General features: G+C 45.5%; 1 protein-coding gene across 1 annotated transcript in view; it reads left to right on the top strand.

The window, feature by feature from the left end:
* The window catches only part of PLAC9 (placenta associated 9), a 46,006-nt gene that overhangs the window by 16,705 nt on the left and 16,326 nt on the right, over window positions 1–12,975 (top strand). The gene's annotated exons all lie outside the window — the stretch shown is intronic.

Here is a 12,975-nt window from a genome sequence, read left to right as displayed (position 1 = left end):
TTGGTTTAAAATTAACTAGCCATAGTCGGAGCTGTTCATCTTCTTAATGGTAGATAAAGGGTAAAGGAGCTATTAGTGTACTGGCCTTCCTTTCATTCCCACCTGTCATACTCTATTGCTGCTGGGAAATCCTCTTATCCTGTTCTTCATGCCTTTAACTGACCAGATTTGCCTTTCATAATTCTTTCAGGAGACAGTGTTACACCACCATTATATATAAACAATATAAGTCTTGGTTTCAGTGTGTCTAGTAACAAACGATTTTTCTTTTTAATCTCGTGGGACAGTTGGAAAACAAACAATAGACTTTCAGAATATTTCCCTAATGCTGACCCTGCTCTCTCTGTACTGTAATCCTGCTCAAATCCTCTCCGCAACCAGGACAGTCTTTGCTAAAGAATTAATCTGGACTTTCTCACTGCCCTTTTCCTTTATATGCTGCCTTAGGAAATTCAGCATCCTTCCTTTGTTACTAATACTATTATTGGTTGGTGTCAGATTATCCTGGTGCACTTTCTATTGATGCCCAAAAAACGAACTTCAGTCTGGCCTCCACCTCCATCCATCCCAAATGAACTTCTGCCAGGCAATTACTTGTACATATTGCCCAGTACATATTGCCCATTCACACTCCCTTTACTGATAGACAGTTTCAACTTTATAGCATTGGCCTCCTTTGTATGGTAAAGGTACTGGAGTCTTATGGTGCTTTTTGGAATAAGCTGTTTGTTTACAAAACATACAGGTGCACAACAGATGGGAAAGAAGCATACATGCATGCATGCTAGCAAGCAAGCAAGCAAGCAAGCAAGCAAGCAGTAGTAATCCTGTACCAAAAGCCATGAAGCACCCCAAGATCTTGGCAAGCTACTTCTGCCACCTGGAAATCTCTTGGCAAGAGCTTCTGCAAGCTCTCAGTTCAATTTGTATTCTAAGTTCTGCCTGCATTCATTCAAACTGGTATATTTCCAAGCTTACAACCAGTTGGGGTTGGATACAAGCTTCAGTGGCTTGGAGTAGTCACGGGTCTCAGATATCATTAATGAGGACTAGGGCTGGGCGATATATTGATATATTGTCCAAAGCCAGCTTGAAGTCCACACCATAATATTGGTTTCATTATTTTTGACCTGGCAATATATCGTGAATCTTGTGTGTGTGTGTGTGTGTGTGTTTCTGTGTCTGTGTCTGTGTATGCTATTCAGAAACCATGATTTGGGAAAAACGTGAAGTCAGCCATATCTCCATCCTTATTTCAGACATTGTGATATAACGGTATATTGTGTTGTTTAGCTGGTGGTATATCACAATGTTGATATATTGCCCAGCTCTAATCAGGACCTTCATTAAGAGAAAGAAGCCCATTCTGCACAACTAATAATATTACACAGCAGACTCACACATTTGTACTTTGTCCCATTAAGAGATCACAGCAGCCTAGGGATAGATAAATGGTTGGACGCTGATATGAGCCATAAGCTCTCTTGGGTTTAATATCTTCTTATTCAATTGCAAAAGTTTTTGAGAACCAGATCAACTTACTGGGAGTAACCCTCAAGTTGGAACACATTCCTATTCTCTCTGATGTTTCCCGCCTGTGTGCCCCAGGTAGCTAAGAAAAACATTCTCAAACTATCAAAATTCAAGGAAACATTCCAGCCAGATTAAAAGTGTGGCTGGGGAAAGGGGTGTGGCATGGAGAGGATCAAAAGTGAGCTGGAGGACCTCATTTGGCCACAGGGCTTGAAGTTCCCCAACCCCGATGTAAAAGATTATAATATCAGTGAGCTTCATGACTGGGCAGGGATTTGAACCCAACTCTCCCTTGTCCTACCTTGGTATTCTAACTGCTATAACCCACATTAGCCTTCCCCTTCTTGGATGTTTCACTGCACATTTCAGTAAATTGCTTGCACATATATTAGTCAGTTCAGGTGCCATATGGACCATCTCCTCATAGTATGGCTGGTTCTTCTCTTTGCTTCTACATTTCACAAGGAAGGGGTGTGTTTGCAGACACACTGGGAGGACGCTGGCTATTTAAAGCCTGATCCTGCTAAGCTTTCCCGTGTGATTCTGCTGTCTGTTCCTTTGACAATGAATGACCCCTGTGGCCAGTTATTACCAAAGCCTTCAGTACAGCAAAAGATGCTTCCACTTTATCAAACACCGTGATTTTCCAATGAGATAAAGGCATGTAGAAGAGTTCTCAGAATGTCCACCTCCACCTAAATGGTTACAGAACCAATTGGGAAAGATAACCGGGCCAGCTTGCTTTCTGATCTGTGAATCTCTGCGGGCTGCTAAGAGTAAGTGTGTAAGTGGCCTTGAGAGGATCAGGGTCAACAAGATCAGGGGACAGAGAGATTGAACAGGCACCGAAAGGTGAAGCCAAATGCAGGGTCAGTGTAGGCCAGGATTCATGTCTGAATGAGCAGGCCAGGCTGAGATGACTCCCCAAAGGGGAAAGGCATGGTGCCCGTAATCTGGGACAACATTCAAATCCAGAAGTGGTGGTCTCTGGAGACAATGATCAACTTTAGGCAGGAATAGAAAGCAGTGTAGGAGGTCCAGATACGGCTGCCAGCCATTCGGGGGGGGGGGGCGCGGTCCAGCTCTTTAACTTGATCTACACAAGTACAAATCAGCCTCTGAAGCTATTCACAGCCTGGGACTAAATACTACCGCTTGCACACCCTCCAAGTGTCTCAATTTTCCAGGGACAGTCCTGGAATGATGAAAGCTTCTGGTCTGATCCTGGAATGTCCCTATTTCCCCTGCCAGTGCTGACACATGGTTCAAGCACAAAACATGATGGGGAAAGGTTTTTAATTGGTGCAGGGCACTTAAAAAATACATTTTTAAAAAAAATCCTGTGTTGTTCCAGGTAGCTAAAACCAGGACAGACTAGTAGCAGGGCAGAAAAAAGACCAAAGTCTAGGAATGTAGCTCATTGTTGCAAGCATCTTAGGGTACCTATCTTTTCAGAGGGAAAATACCTCTGAGATGGTCCCTTTTCCTGACCAACCCAAGCAGCAAACTCTCTTGGTTTAGCCTGGAGCCAAGGGTGTCACTGAACTGTGGGCTTAAAGCTCATAGATACGAAATAAAAAGAGTATATTTCCCCAACAACTGAAGAGGGAACCTCTCTGATGTAGGGGAGGCAACTCAGAGACCAGGGGTGGAATTGGAGAGGAGGCTGAGGAAACACCCCAAGGGAGGGTGTTGGAAAAAGAGCGAGAGGCTGCCAGCTCTGCAGGCAAGGGGTGTGACATAACAGTTTCTGAGCCCCACAGGGCTGTCACAGAAATAATGTAGTTGGTCAAGGGAGCTGTGGACTCAAAAACGTTGAAAACCTCTGCCTTACACAATCCATCAGGGCTGTCAAAATGGAATACCTAAACTTCTTTCCTTTCCAATCAGTGTAAGTAGCTGCAAGCTTAAACATTCAAAGTCTCTTAGGCTGTTCTAGACTCCTATTGATCTAAATCCCTTTCCCCTTCTTCCAGCTGTGTCCAATTAGACCGACTTAGCTTTGAATCACAGTTCACTCTGCGTTTAAAAGCAATCTTCACGACCAGCTTAGTGCCACTCCAGAACTCGTACTCTGGATGGACTGAACCAAGAGAAAAGGGAAATTAAATCTGGATTAAGACTTTCAGCAGCCTGTCAGCCAGGGAATCAACTAACTGTTTGGCTGTTTTGTTTTGGGGTTTACTTATAAGTCATTTCCCAGAAAGCAAGGAGGCAAAGCTGTTGTCTCTCCCCCATGTTATTTTCTTTAGTTGTACAGTTTGGTAATTTTTGGGGCAAGCTCTGCCCCCAGAGCTGCTCAGAGCAGCTGGCCAGTGTCTCCAACTCAATCTTACACTGTATTGGCCCATATATATGGTGCACTTTCCCCCCAAATTCCGATTGTGAAAAGTTAAGTGCGGCTTATCCTTATGACCTCGCTGCTGAAACAGCTGCCCAGGAGTGCCATCGGGGTGCGGGGCAATGGTGCACAGCCCGCCCGGAGTGCCAAAGCCTCCCTGGACGCCGGCTTGGGTACCTTGTGCCAGGAGGCAGGCGCCCAGCATGCTAGAAACCAGGCGCTGACTTGGGAAGCAGGGCACCGAGAGCCAGCCATCCCCCATTCAGGGCGGCAGTGCCAGGAGGCAGCTTGCACCAGAAATGAGTCTTGAATTTTAAAGGTGCAGCTTATTTGCGGGTGCTGCTTATGTTCGGCCCAATACAGTACTTGATTTACTCCCAAGTAAGTTCCAATAAGCTTGAGATGTAGCAGTGGTGACTGCAGTGGGGTGGAGCTGCCCTCCTGACACCAGTGTTGCTGCTGCTTACCTGGATGGGTCGAGGGTGGGGCAGCGTCAAGATCAGGGCTTTGTGAGAACTCCAAATTAGTGGCAGTGGTCCCACCCATTTACTTGCACAGCTCCAACTTTGCCACTGCTCTGACCCTGCCAAGTCCAGGTAAGCAGCAATGATGGCAGGGTTAGGAGGGCAGCTGCACTCACAACATTAGCCGCAACTGGCTTCTTTGAAATAGAGGAAGAGTTGACGTGTATTTGATGCGAAGTCTGCCGCTAGCTGACTTTGGACCAACCCAGGTATTCTCACTGCACCTCCGTTTCTATGTCTAACTCTTGCCCAAATGTCAGTGAAAAGTACCGCAAAAATGCAAGCACATATTGACCACGGGCACTTCCTGATCTTGGAACCTATAAAACATACCCCATCCGTGTTATGCACATCGGATTTGTTGCAAATGCATGCCCACCCTTCTCTGCTGTGACTGGACCTTCCAAAGAAACCATTTTTCAAGGGTTACATCACCAATGTGATTCAGGTGCCGTCTCAGGAAGCAAATGTTGGGCACTGCCCGTCATCTAGGACAGGGTTTCCCAAACTTGGGTCTCCAGCAGGTTTTGGAGTGCAGTTCCCATCATCCCTGGCTACTGGTCCTGCTAGCTGGGGTTGATGGGAGTTGTAGTCCAAAGACAGCTGGAGACCCAAGTTTGGGAAAGCCTGATCTAGGAGATCCACCTCTAAACTACTTCAGTATTTGTCCTACTGAAGTGGACACAGGCAGCTGATGGCAAATGGTCACACAACAGAAAGGAAGCATGTGTGTTACACAGCCTTCAACTTTGGGCTCAGTTTGGGAAATTTAACCAACTTCTCTTTTAAAAACAGAAAACAGACCATACTTTGTCACTACAAAGCCCCACCTTTCTTCAAGCAGTCCTGAAGAACAGGCCTGGAACCAGTGTAGCTTTGCTCAGCTTCGGCAAACAATACTTAGCACCAGATATTGGCACTGAAAAGCCCCAAAGACATTTTTTCAGAAGGCTGACTCACTCACTGCTGGCAGGGTGTCTCAGCGCAGTACAAGCCGTATTGTGCTTGAACAGACTTGGCTCTTCAGGGAGGCCTCCCAGTGCCCCTTCCCTTCATGACACATGGTTCTCATTAGGTAGTTATATGCATCGTTATGCAGGCCATGTGCATAACGTTCCTGGACATGTGACTATGCAGTGAGTTGTTTTGCGGTGTCTGTGCCATTGGGCTCGTTCAGGGTTAGGAAAACTCGTGGCCCTCCAAACTCCCGTCACCCGCAACCATCAGCCAAGCTGTCTGGGGCTGTTGGGAGTTGAACTCTGAATGTACATTAGACATATTGTTAAATGCCACCTCAGTCTCTGAGCAGTGACAGACTCCAGGGGTCCCAGAAGTCTGGTTTCCTTGGAATGCAAGTCAGCAGAGACTATTGTGTCTTTAGGATATAGGGTTTTATTTACACATATATACAACCTGCATGTAAGATGGGTGGTATTACAACACCCCCTAAGACCTTGCTTCCCTTTTAGGTTTTCAGGGGAGCCAAAGGTCCAGCACAGAGCAAAACAAGGCATGTCTCTCTACAGATTCTAGCCAGCTTCCCTCCCCCCTCCCTCCCTCCCTCCCTCCCACACACAAAACACCAGACCCCCCAAGTCTCCATATTTTCCAGGAACAGTCCCAGATTTACAAAGTCCATCCTGGGTTCTGATTTGATCCTGGAATGTCCCACCTTTCCTTAGGATGTCCCTATTTTTATTGGAGAAATGTTGGAGGGTGTGCAGTTATGTGGCTCTCAACCCAGGGAGATAAGTAACTATACTTTAGACGATATCTGAAGGCAGCCTTGTATACTTTTACTATGGTTTTATATACGTTGGTAGCTGCTCAGAGTGGCAGGGGAAACCCAGTCAGATGGGTAGCACATAAAATTATTATTATTGTTATTATTATTGAATAGGACATCCCTATTTCCACTGGAGAAATGTTGGAGGGTATCTCTCTCACACACATACACAGATACTTTTCCTACATAGCAGCTAGGTGAGGGGGTGGGGTGAAGGCCTGAGGGGAAAAGGTCTACCCTTTTGTTCTATGGCACAGGGCAACTTCTTTGTTTATGCTAAATTGTGGTGCATACCTAGCAGCCAAAGCCGTTATCTTGACAAAGGGACTGGGCGGGCTGCACAGCCTTTTTGATTGGATTTACTGGATAAAGGATCACAGGCCTGGAAGGGATTCACAGATATCATCCAGGCAGACACCCCGCCCCAACTCAGAATATGAATGAAATTCCTAAAACCAAGAAATTATGTTCTCAACAATAGAGAAGGATGTGTCAGTGCTGAGCTGATGTGCCGTGCAATGATTAGATTCATGCTAAAGACCAAGCTTTCAATTTCCTGTATCTTTCACTATCTCCCTCGCATTTTGCTTGCCTTCTCTCCTCCGCTATTTGTAAGGCCTCGTTGGACAGCCACTTTGCTTTCTTGCATTTCCTTTTCATTGGGATGGTTTTCGTTGCTGCCTCTTGTATAATGTTACGAGCCTCCATCCATAGTTCTTCAGGCACTCTGTTCACCAAATCTAAATCCTTAAACCTGTTCCTCACTTCCACTGTGTATTCGTAAGGGATTTGATTTAGATTGTATCTTACCGGCCCAGTAGTTTTTCCTACTTTCTTCAGTTTAAGCTGGAATTTTGCTATAAGAAGCTGATGATCTGAGCCACAGTCAGCTCCAGGTCTTGTTTTTGCTGACTGTATAGAGCTTCTCCATCTTTGGCTGCAGAGAATATAATAAATCTGATTTTGATGCTGCCCATCTGGTGATGTCCATGTGTAGAGTCGTCTCTTGTGTTGTTGGAAAAGAGTGTTTGTGATGACCAGCTTGTTCTCTTGGCAGAACTCTATTAGCCTATGCCCTGCTTCGTTTTGAAAGAAGGGCAGTGCCAAAGAATACTCCAACTACCGCACAATTGCACTCATTTCACACACTAGCAAGGTTATGCTTAAAATTCTACAAGGCAGGCTTAAGCAGTATGTGGACTGAGAACTCCCAGAAGTGCAACCTGGATTTCGAAGGGGCAGAGGAACCAGAGACCAAATTGCAAACATGCGCTGGATTATGGAGAAAGCTAGAGAGTTCCAGAAAGACATCTACTTCTGCTTCATTGACTATGCAAAAGCCTTTGACTGTGTCGACCATAGCAAACTATGACAAGTTCTTAAAGAAATGGGAGTGCCTGATCACCTCATCTGTCTCCTGAGAAATCTCTATGTGGGACAAGAAGCTATAGTTAGAACTCGATATGGAACAACTGATTGGTTCAAAATTGGGAAAGGAGTACGACAAGGCTGTATATTGTCTCCCTGCTTATTTAACTTATATGCAGAATTCATCATGCGAAAGGCTGGGCTGGATGAATCCCAAGCCGGAATTAAGATTGCCAGAAGAAATATCAACAACCTCAGATATGCAGATGACACAACCTTGATGGCAGAAAGTGAGGAGGAATTAAAGAACCTTTTAATGAGGGTGAAAGAGGGGAGCACAAAATATGGTCTGAAGCTCAACATCAAAAAAACTAAGATCATGGCCACTGGGCCTATCACCTCCTGGCAAATAGAAAGGGAAGAAATGGAGGCAGTGAGAAATTTTACTTTCTTGGGTTCCATGATCACTGCAGATGGTGACAGAAGTCACGAAATTAAAAGACGCCTGCTTCTTGGGAAGAAAGCAATGACAAATCTAGACAGCATCTTAAAAAGCAGAGACATCACCTTGCCAACAAAGGTCCATATAGTTAAAGCTATGGTTTTCCCAGTAGTGATGTATGGAAGTGAGAGCTGGACCATAAAGAAGGCTGATCACCAAAGAATTGATGCTTTTGAATTATGGTGCTGGAGGAGACTCTTGAGAGTCCCATGAACTGCAAGAAGATTAAACCTATCCATTCTTAAGGAAATCAGCCCTGAGTGCTCACTGGAAGGACAGATTGTGAAGCTGAGGCTCCAATACTTTGGCCACCTCCTGAGAAGAGAAGGCTCCCTGGAAAAGACCCTGATGCTGGGAAAGATGGAGGGCACAAGGAGAAGGGGACGACAGAGGATGAGATGGTTGGACAGTGTTCTCGAAGCTACCAGCATGAGTTTGACCAAACTGCAGGAGGCAGTGAAAGACAGGAGGGCCTGGCGTGCTCTGGTCCATGGAGTCACGAAGAGTCGGACACGACTAAATGATTAAACAACAAAAAGACCAAGCACATTTTGACCCCCAAGGGGTCTTCCACAGTAATCAATGAATGTCTAGCACACAATGTTGTCAGAAGTTAGTCATTTGGCTGAGATAGAGCGATAAGGTGAGCTTGACCAATCATGGCTTTAGGAATATTATGCAAACATGATAAAGATGGTGATGAATAAGCTGATATGAAAAGGCAGTATTTTTCTACTAGTACCCAATCGTGTGTTTGTGTGTACTGTACTTTTCTCTATTTATTTATTTTTAACTCTAAAATAATGTTCAAAATCGGGGGTCATCTTATACACGGATAGTGCAGAGGGGGGGCGGGCGATTGGCTGCAGCCGCGAGCAGGAGCTTGTCAGCGGCGATTGGGTGGGTGATTAGTGGCTGTGGCAAGGGCTGCTGTGGACTGGCTACTGCAGCAGCAATTGGGTGTGCGCTTGCCGGCTGCTGGTGGCGAGTAGGCAGGTACTTTGCGGCTTCTGTGATGAGTGCGATTGTCAGTCTGGCGAGTTATTTTCAGCATTCCCTTCCAAGAAAAGCTCAACAACTCTGGCCCATCTCCCCTCATTTTCTTAAATTGGAGGCCCCCAAAATAGGGGCCGTCTTATACATAGGGGCATGTTATACACGGAAAAATACGGTATATATATATACATATATATACATACCCAATCGTGTGTGTGTGTATGTATTAGGGCATCTTCCAGATTTCTGATTATCAATGTCAGCTATCTATGTAAAGCTGAACTCACACTTCTTTGTCTATGCGCAGCCCATAGCATGAACAGATGTTTGTACAGGAGGACAGGGTTCCTGTGCCCCGGCATGTGTAAAGTGCGAATCCTAGCTTGTCATTACAGGGTAAGAAAACTGTACTTGCTGAAAATCTCTTTCCTACGCAACCATTAAAGAGAAAGAAGCCCTGCCCTGCAGCTGGTCACCATCAACGCCAAACACCAGCTTCTAGACCGGAGGAAACTCTGGCTTTCCAAACTCCCATTGGCTAACTCAGGCAGCAGTCAGAAATTATGATAGAGTCCAATAGCATCCAGAGAGCTACAGGTGCTGCTCCCCCAGCTGCTGGGGCCTGGTTGCTCGGCACTTTTCCTACATGCAGCTACTACCACAGGGGGGACCTCTCCCCACAATCTCCCCTTCTCCTCGCAGGCACCCTTCAGACAGAAGTGGAACAGGGAGTGACTCTTGAGCCAGACGCTGTCAGCCTGACCCACCTCGCAGGGTTGTTTGATGATTAGGCGTATTTATAGCCTGCCCTTCAGCATAATACACCCCGGCACGGGGTATAGTGTTGCAGGATAAAATGGGCGCAGAGAGAACCATATATCTGCCTGTATAGGTAAATAAGAAGAATGTGAGCAGCTATGGCACACCTGCTTTCCTTTCACTCAGCATCCTATAAAGGAGCTGGGCTGACAACCCCTTTTCACAGGTCCTGCTTCTGTACCTTTAACAGCAACCTGCCATTTTTCTGGCCCCCAGGTGCACCGTAATAAGAGCAGCCACTGCCAAGATTCTCTCTTCTACTCGACTCTTGAAGGTATAGAAACCTTCCCAGGAACCCAGTGCATATAACTCCACATTAGCACCCCCAGGAAATATCTACTGTAGCCAAGGGAGATATATATAGAGAGAGTGTATTAGATTCATCAGCATTCATTTTCTCTCTTTTGCAACTGAAGGGTATGTACACTTTTTGTCATTTTATGATCTTTGCAAACAAAATATGAATTTGTTGTTACTGATATCCCGTAGAATTGAGGGATTGGGGTGGCAGTTGCTTAGCAACCATGTCTCCACTCTCTCAACACCTAACCAGATAGAATAAAAACACTGGCTATCACATTAGGGTGATAGTCCCTGCACCTGCTGTCATCTTGAAGGTATTACTGAATCTCAGATTTTGCTCAAACCTCTTATTCACATGATTTCACTCATTTCTCAGAATACTCCATATTAGGACTAAAGATACAAAGGAATGCTTTTGCTTTCCAGGCTATTATTGTGCCAAAAATCTGTGGCATTATTTTGAATTGAATACTTCTCTTGAGTTGCTCTTTAAAAACACCAGTGTGCTTTACTGCTATTATTATACTTGGAATCATGTGTGGGAAGATAATGCTTATTTAAACAGACAGACTCATAAAACTAGGGGATGGTACAGAAAGGATGAAAATGGCCTTAAAATGTGCTGCAGAACAAACTTTGCCATTCGACTATTTAAGATACATGAGCACTCTTTGGTATAGTAAGCAAAGTCTTCTCTGGTAAGCATTGTCAGTTTCCTTTCTGCGAAATGGGTTGTTCTGTTGTGCTTTGTAAAGGCAAGCATGTGGTTTTGTATCTGGGGCTCAGCCTCAAGCTCTGTCTTGCACTCATTTCCTTGGGGAGTGATTTGTCCTTTATGAAAAGGCAGGTCAGATCAGCAGCCATTTTGTTACTGTGCAGCCACCGCACCCCTCCAATGACAACCATTTTATGGTAGCGCCAACTAGTTTTTCCAGACTTCTAAATGTGGCCCCCAAAAGATTGAAAACCCCTGCCATAGTGATCTCTGTTTTAATGTGCTTTACCCGAGACTGCTGTTGAAGACTATTCAAAAATGTCAGCCTGTTTGTGACATAGCTTTTGACTAATGCTGTTCTTCAAATGGAAAATAACACACACTTTTTGGGGTAGCTCTGCTGAGACATAACTGGTATTGGGGTTAAATTGAAGGGACTCCGCTCTTCTTGGACATTGCCCCCCCCCAAGTGCTCGATCCCGGGAGCTCGTGCTCCTGGGGACCACCATGCAAAATTGGGTTATGATCCCTTACGAAGTGTCTGAATGTATAGTGAACAAACGATTTCCCCAAATATCTTGCAAATTAACAACACTTTCTGCTGCCAAATGCATTTTGAACATAGTCTTCTTCAGTGTCATGGAACATGCAGTATCTCAGTTTTGTTTACATCCCTGTTTAAAGATGCCTGAGCTATTGTGTATTCTGGATCCATTCTGAAGCAGTAAACAATCTCCACCACTGAAGAAGACTGTAAGGCAAAATTGCAGCTGTATTTTAAATTGTCGGGTTGTTGTTGCTTAAAAACACACAGTCCCTATTTTTGTTGTTGTTGTTTTTGTTGTTGGGCTCCAGCTCCCCCAGCCCCAGGCAGTACAGTGGTACCTCGGGTTACAGACACTTCTGGTTACAGACTCCGCTAACCCAGAAATAGTACCTCAGGTTAAGAACTTTGTTTCAGGATGAGAACAGAAATTGTGCTCCGGCGGCACGGCAGCAGCGGGAGGCCCCATTAGCTAAAGTGGTGCTTCAGGTTAAGAACAGTTTCAGGTTAAGAACGGACCTCTGGAACGAATTAAGTACTTAACCCGAGGTACCACTGTATAGCCATTGATGAGAGATGTTGAGAGTTGTACAGCATCTAGAGGAGACAGGTTCCCCCCCCTCCCGTATTAGCCTAAGCAACCCCTCTGGGCTGATGTTCAAGTAAAATGTGGCCATTCCCATGGATGCTGCCCTGAGATCTCCTTGGAGAAAGGGTCGGGTAAAAGTACAACAGTAATAAATTAATACAGCAGTTGATAAAGCATTTTAGTGAAATGTAGTGGCCAAGAGATTGTTTCGTACGCAAGAGATCCCAGGTTCCGTCCCCAGCATTTCCAGGGCAGTGGGAAAGACGCCACCTAGAGACCCTTGAGATTTTATTCAGTGTAGAGCCATCAGTTTTCATGTGTTTATTTCAGCTCATAGTGAAAACAGTCAATCATCCTGTGTCTTTGCCCCGCCCAGACCCCGGGCTATATATACCTTATTTACACCTGATAGGCTGATTCAAACTCCCCTACTGGAGCCAGATTGGACAGCTCCTACTGGCGAATCAAGTTGCTGCATTCTAGAATCCTACCTGCCTATTGTTCTGGGATTCAAGCTCAAGACATAACGGATTTGCTTCTAGTCAGTGTAGACCAGAGTGGGGGACTCCCAGTCTGCAGGTCAGTTTTGTCCCATGATACTACTTCTCCCAAACCACGCCCAATTGTCAATCAGCTGGTGCAACTCATGACATCAGCTGATGGGAAAGACAAAAGAGCACAATTCTCTTGATTTTGTGTTCACTGTGCGTGCCTGTTCGCAGGAGGGAACAGGCACGTGCAGCCAAATCATTAGGATTTGACCTTCCCCCCCTCCCCGCTTGTCAGCTGATGTGGGGGGGGGTCCTAAATACCCATTGAGGGCGTTGTCTGTGAGAAGGACTTCTCCCTTGCACAGCCCTTTCACACATTGAAAAATGCAGCGTTCTTCCACTCCCCCCACCCCCAAACAGTCGATGGGTAGGGGAAGAAGTGCTCTGTCACATGGGTGTATTTG

Source organism: Podarcis liolepis (genome assembly GCF_965112155.1).
Source record: "Podarcis liolepis genome assembly, chromosome: 5".
Lineage (NCBI taxonomy): Eukaryota > Metazoa > Chordata > Lepidosauria > Squamata > Lacertidae > Podarcis > Podarcis liolepis.
This window is presented reverse-complemented; position numbering and strand designations above follow the sequence as displayed.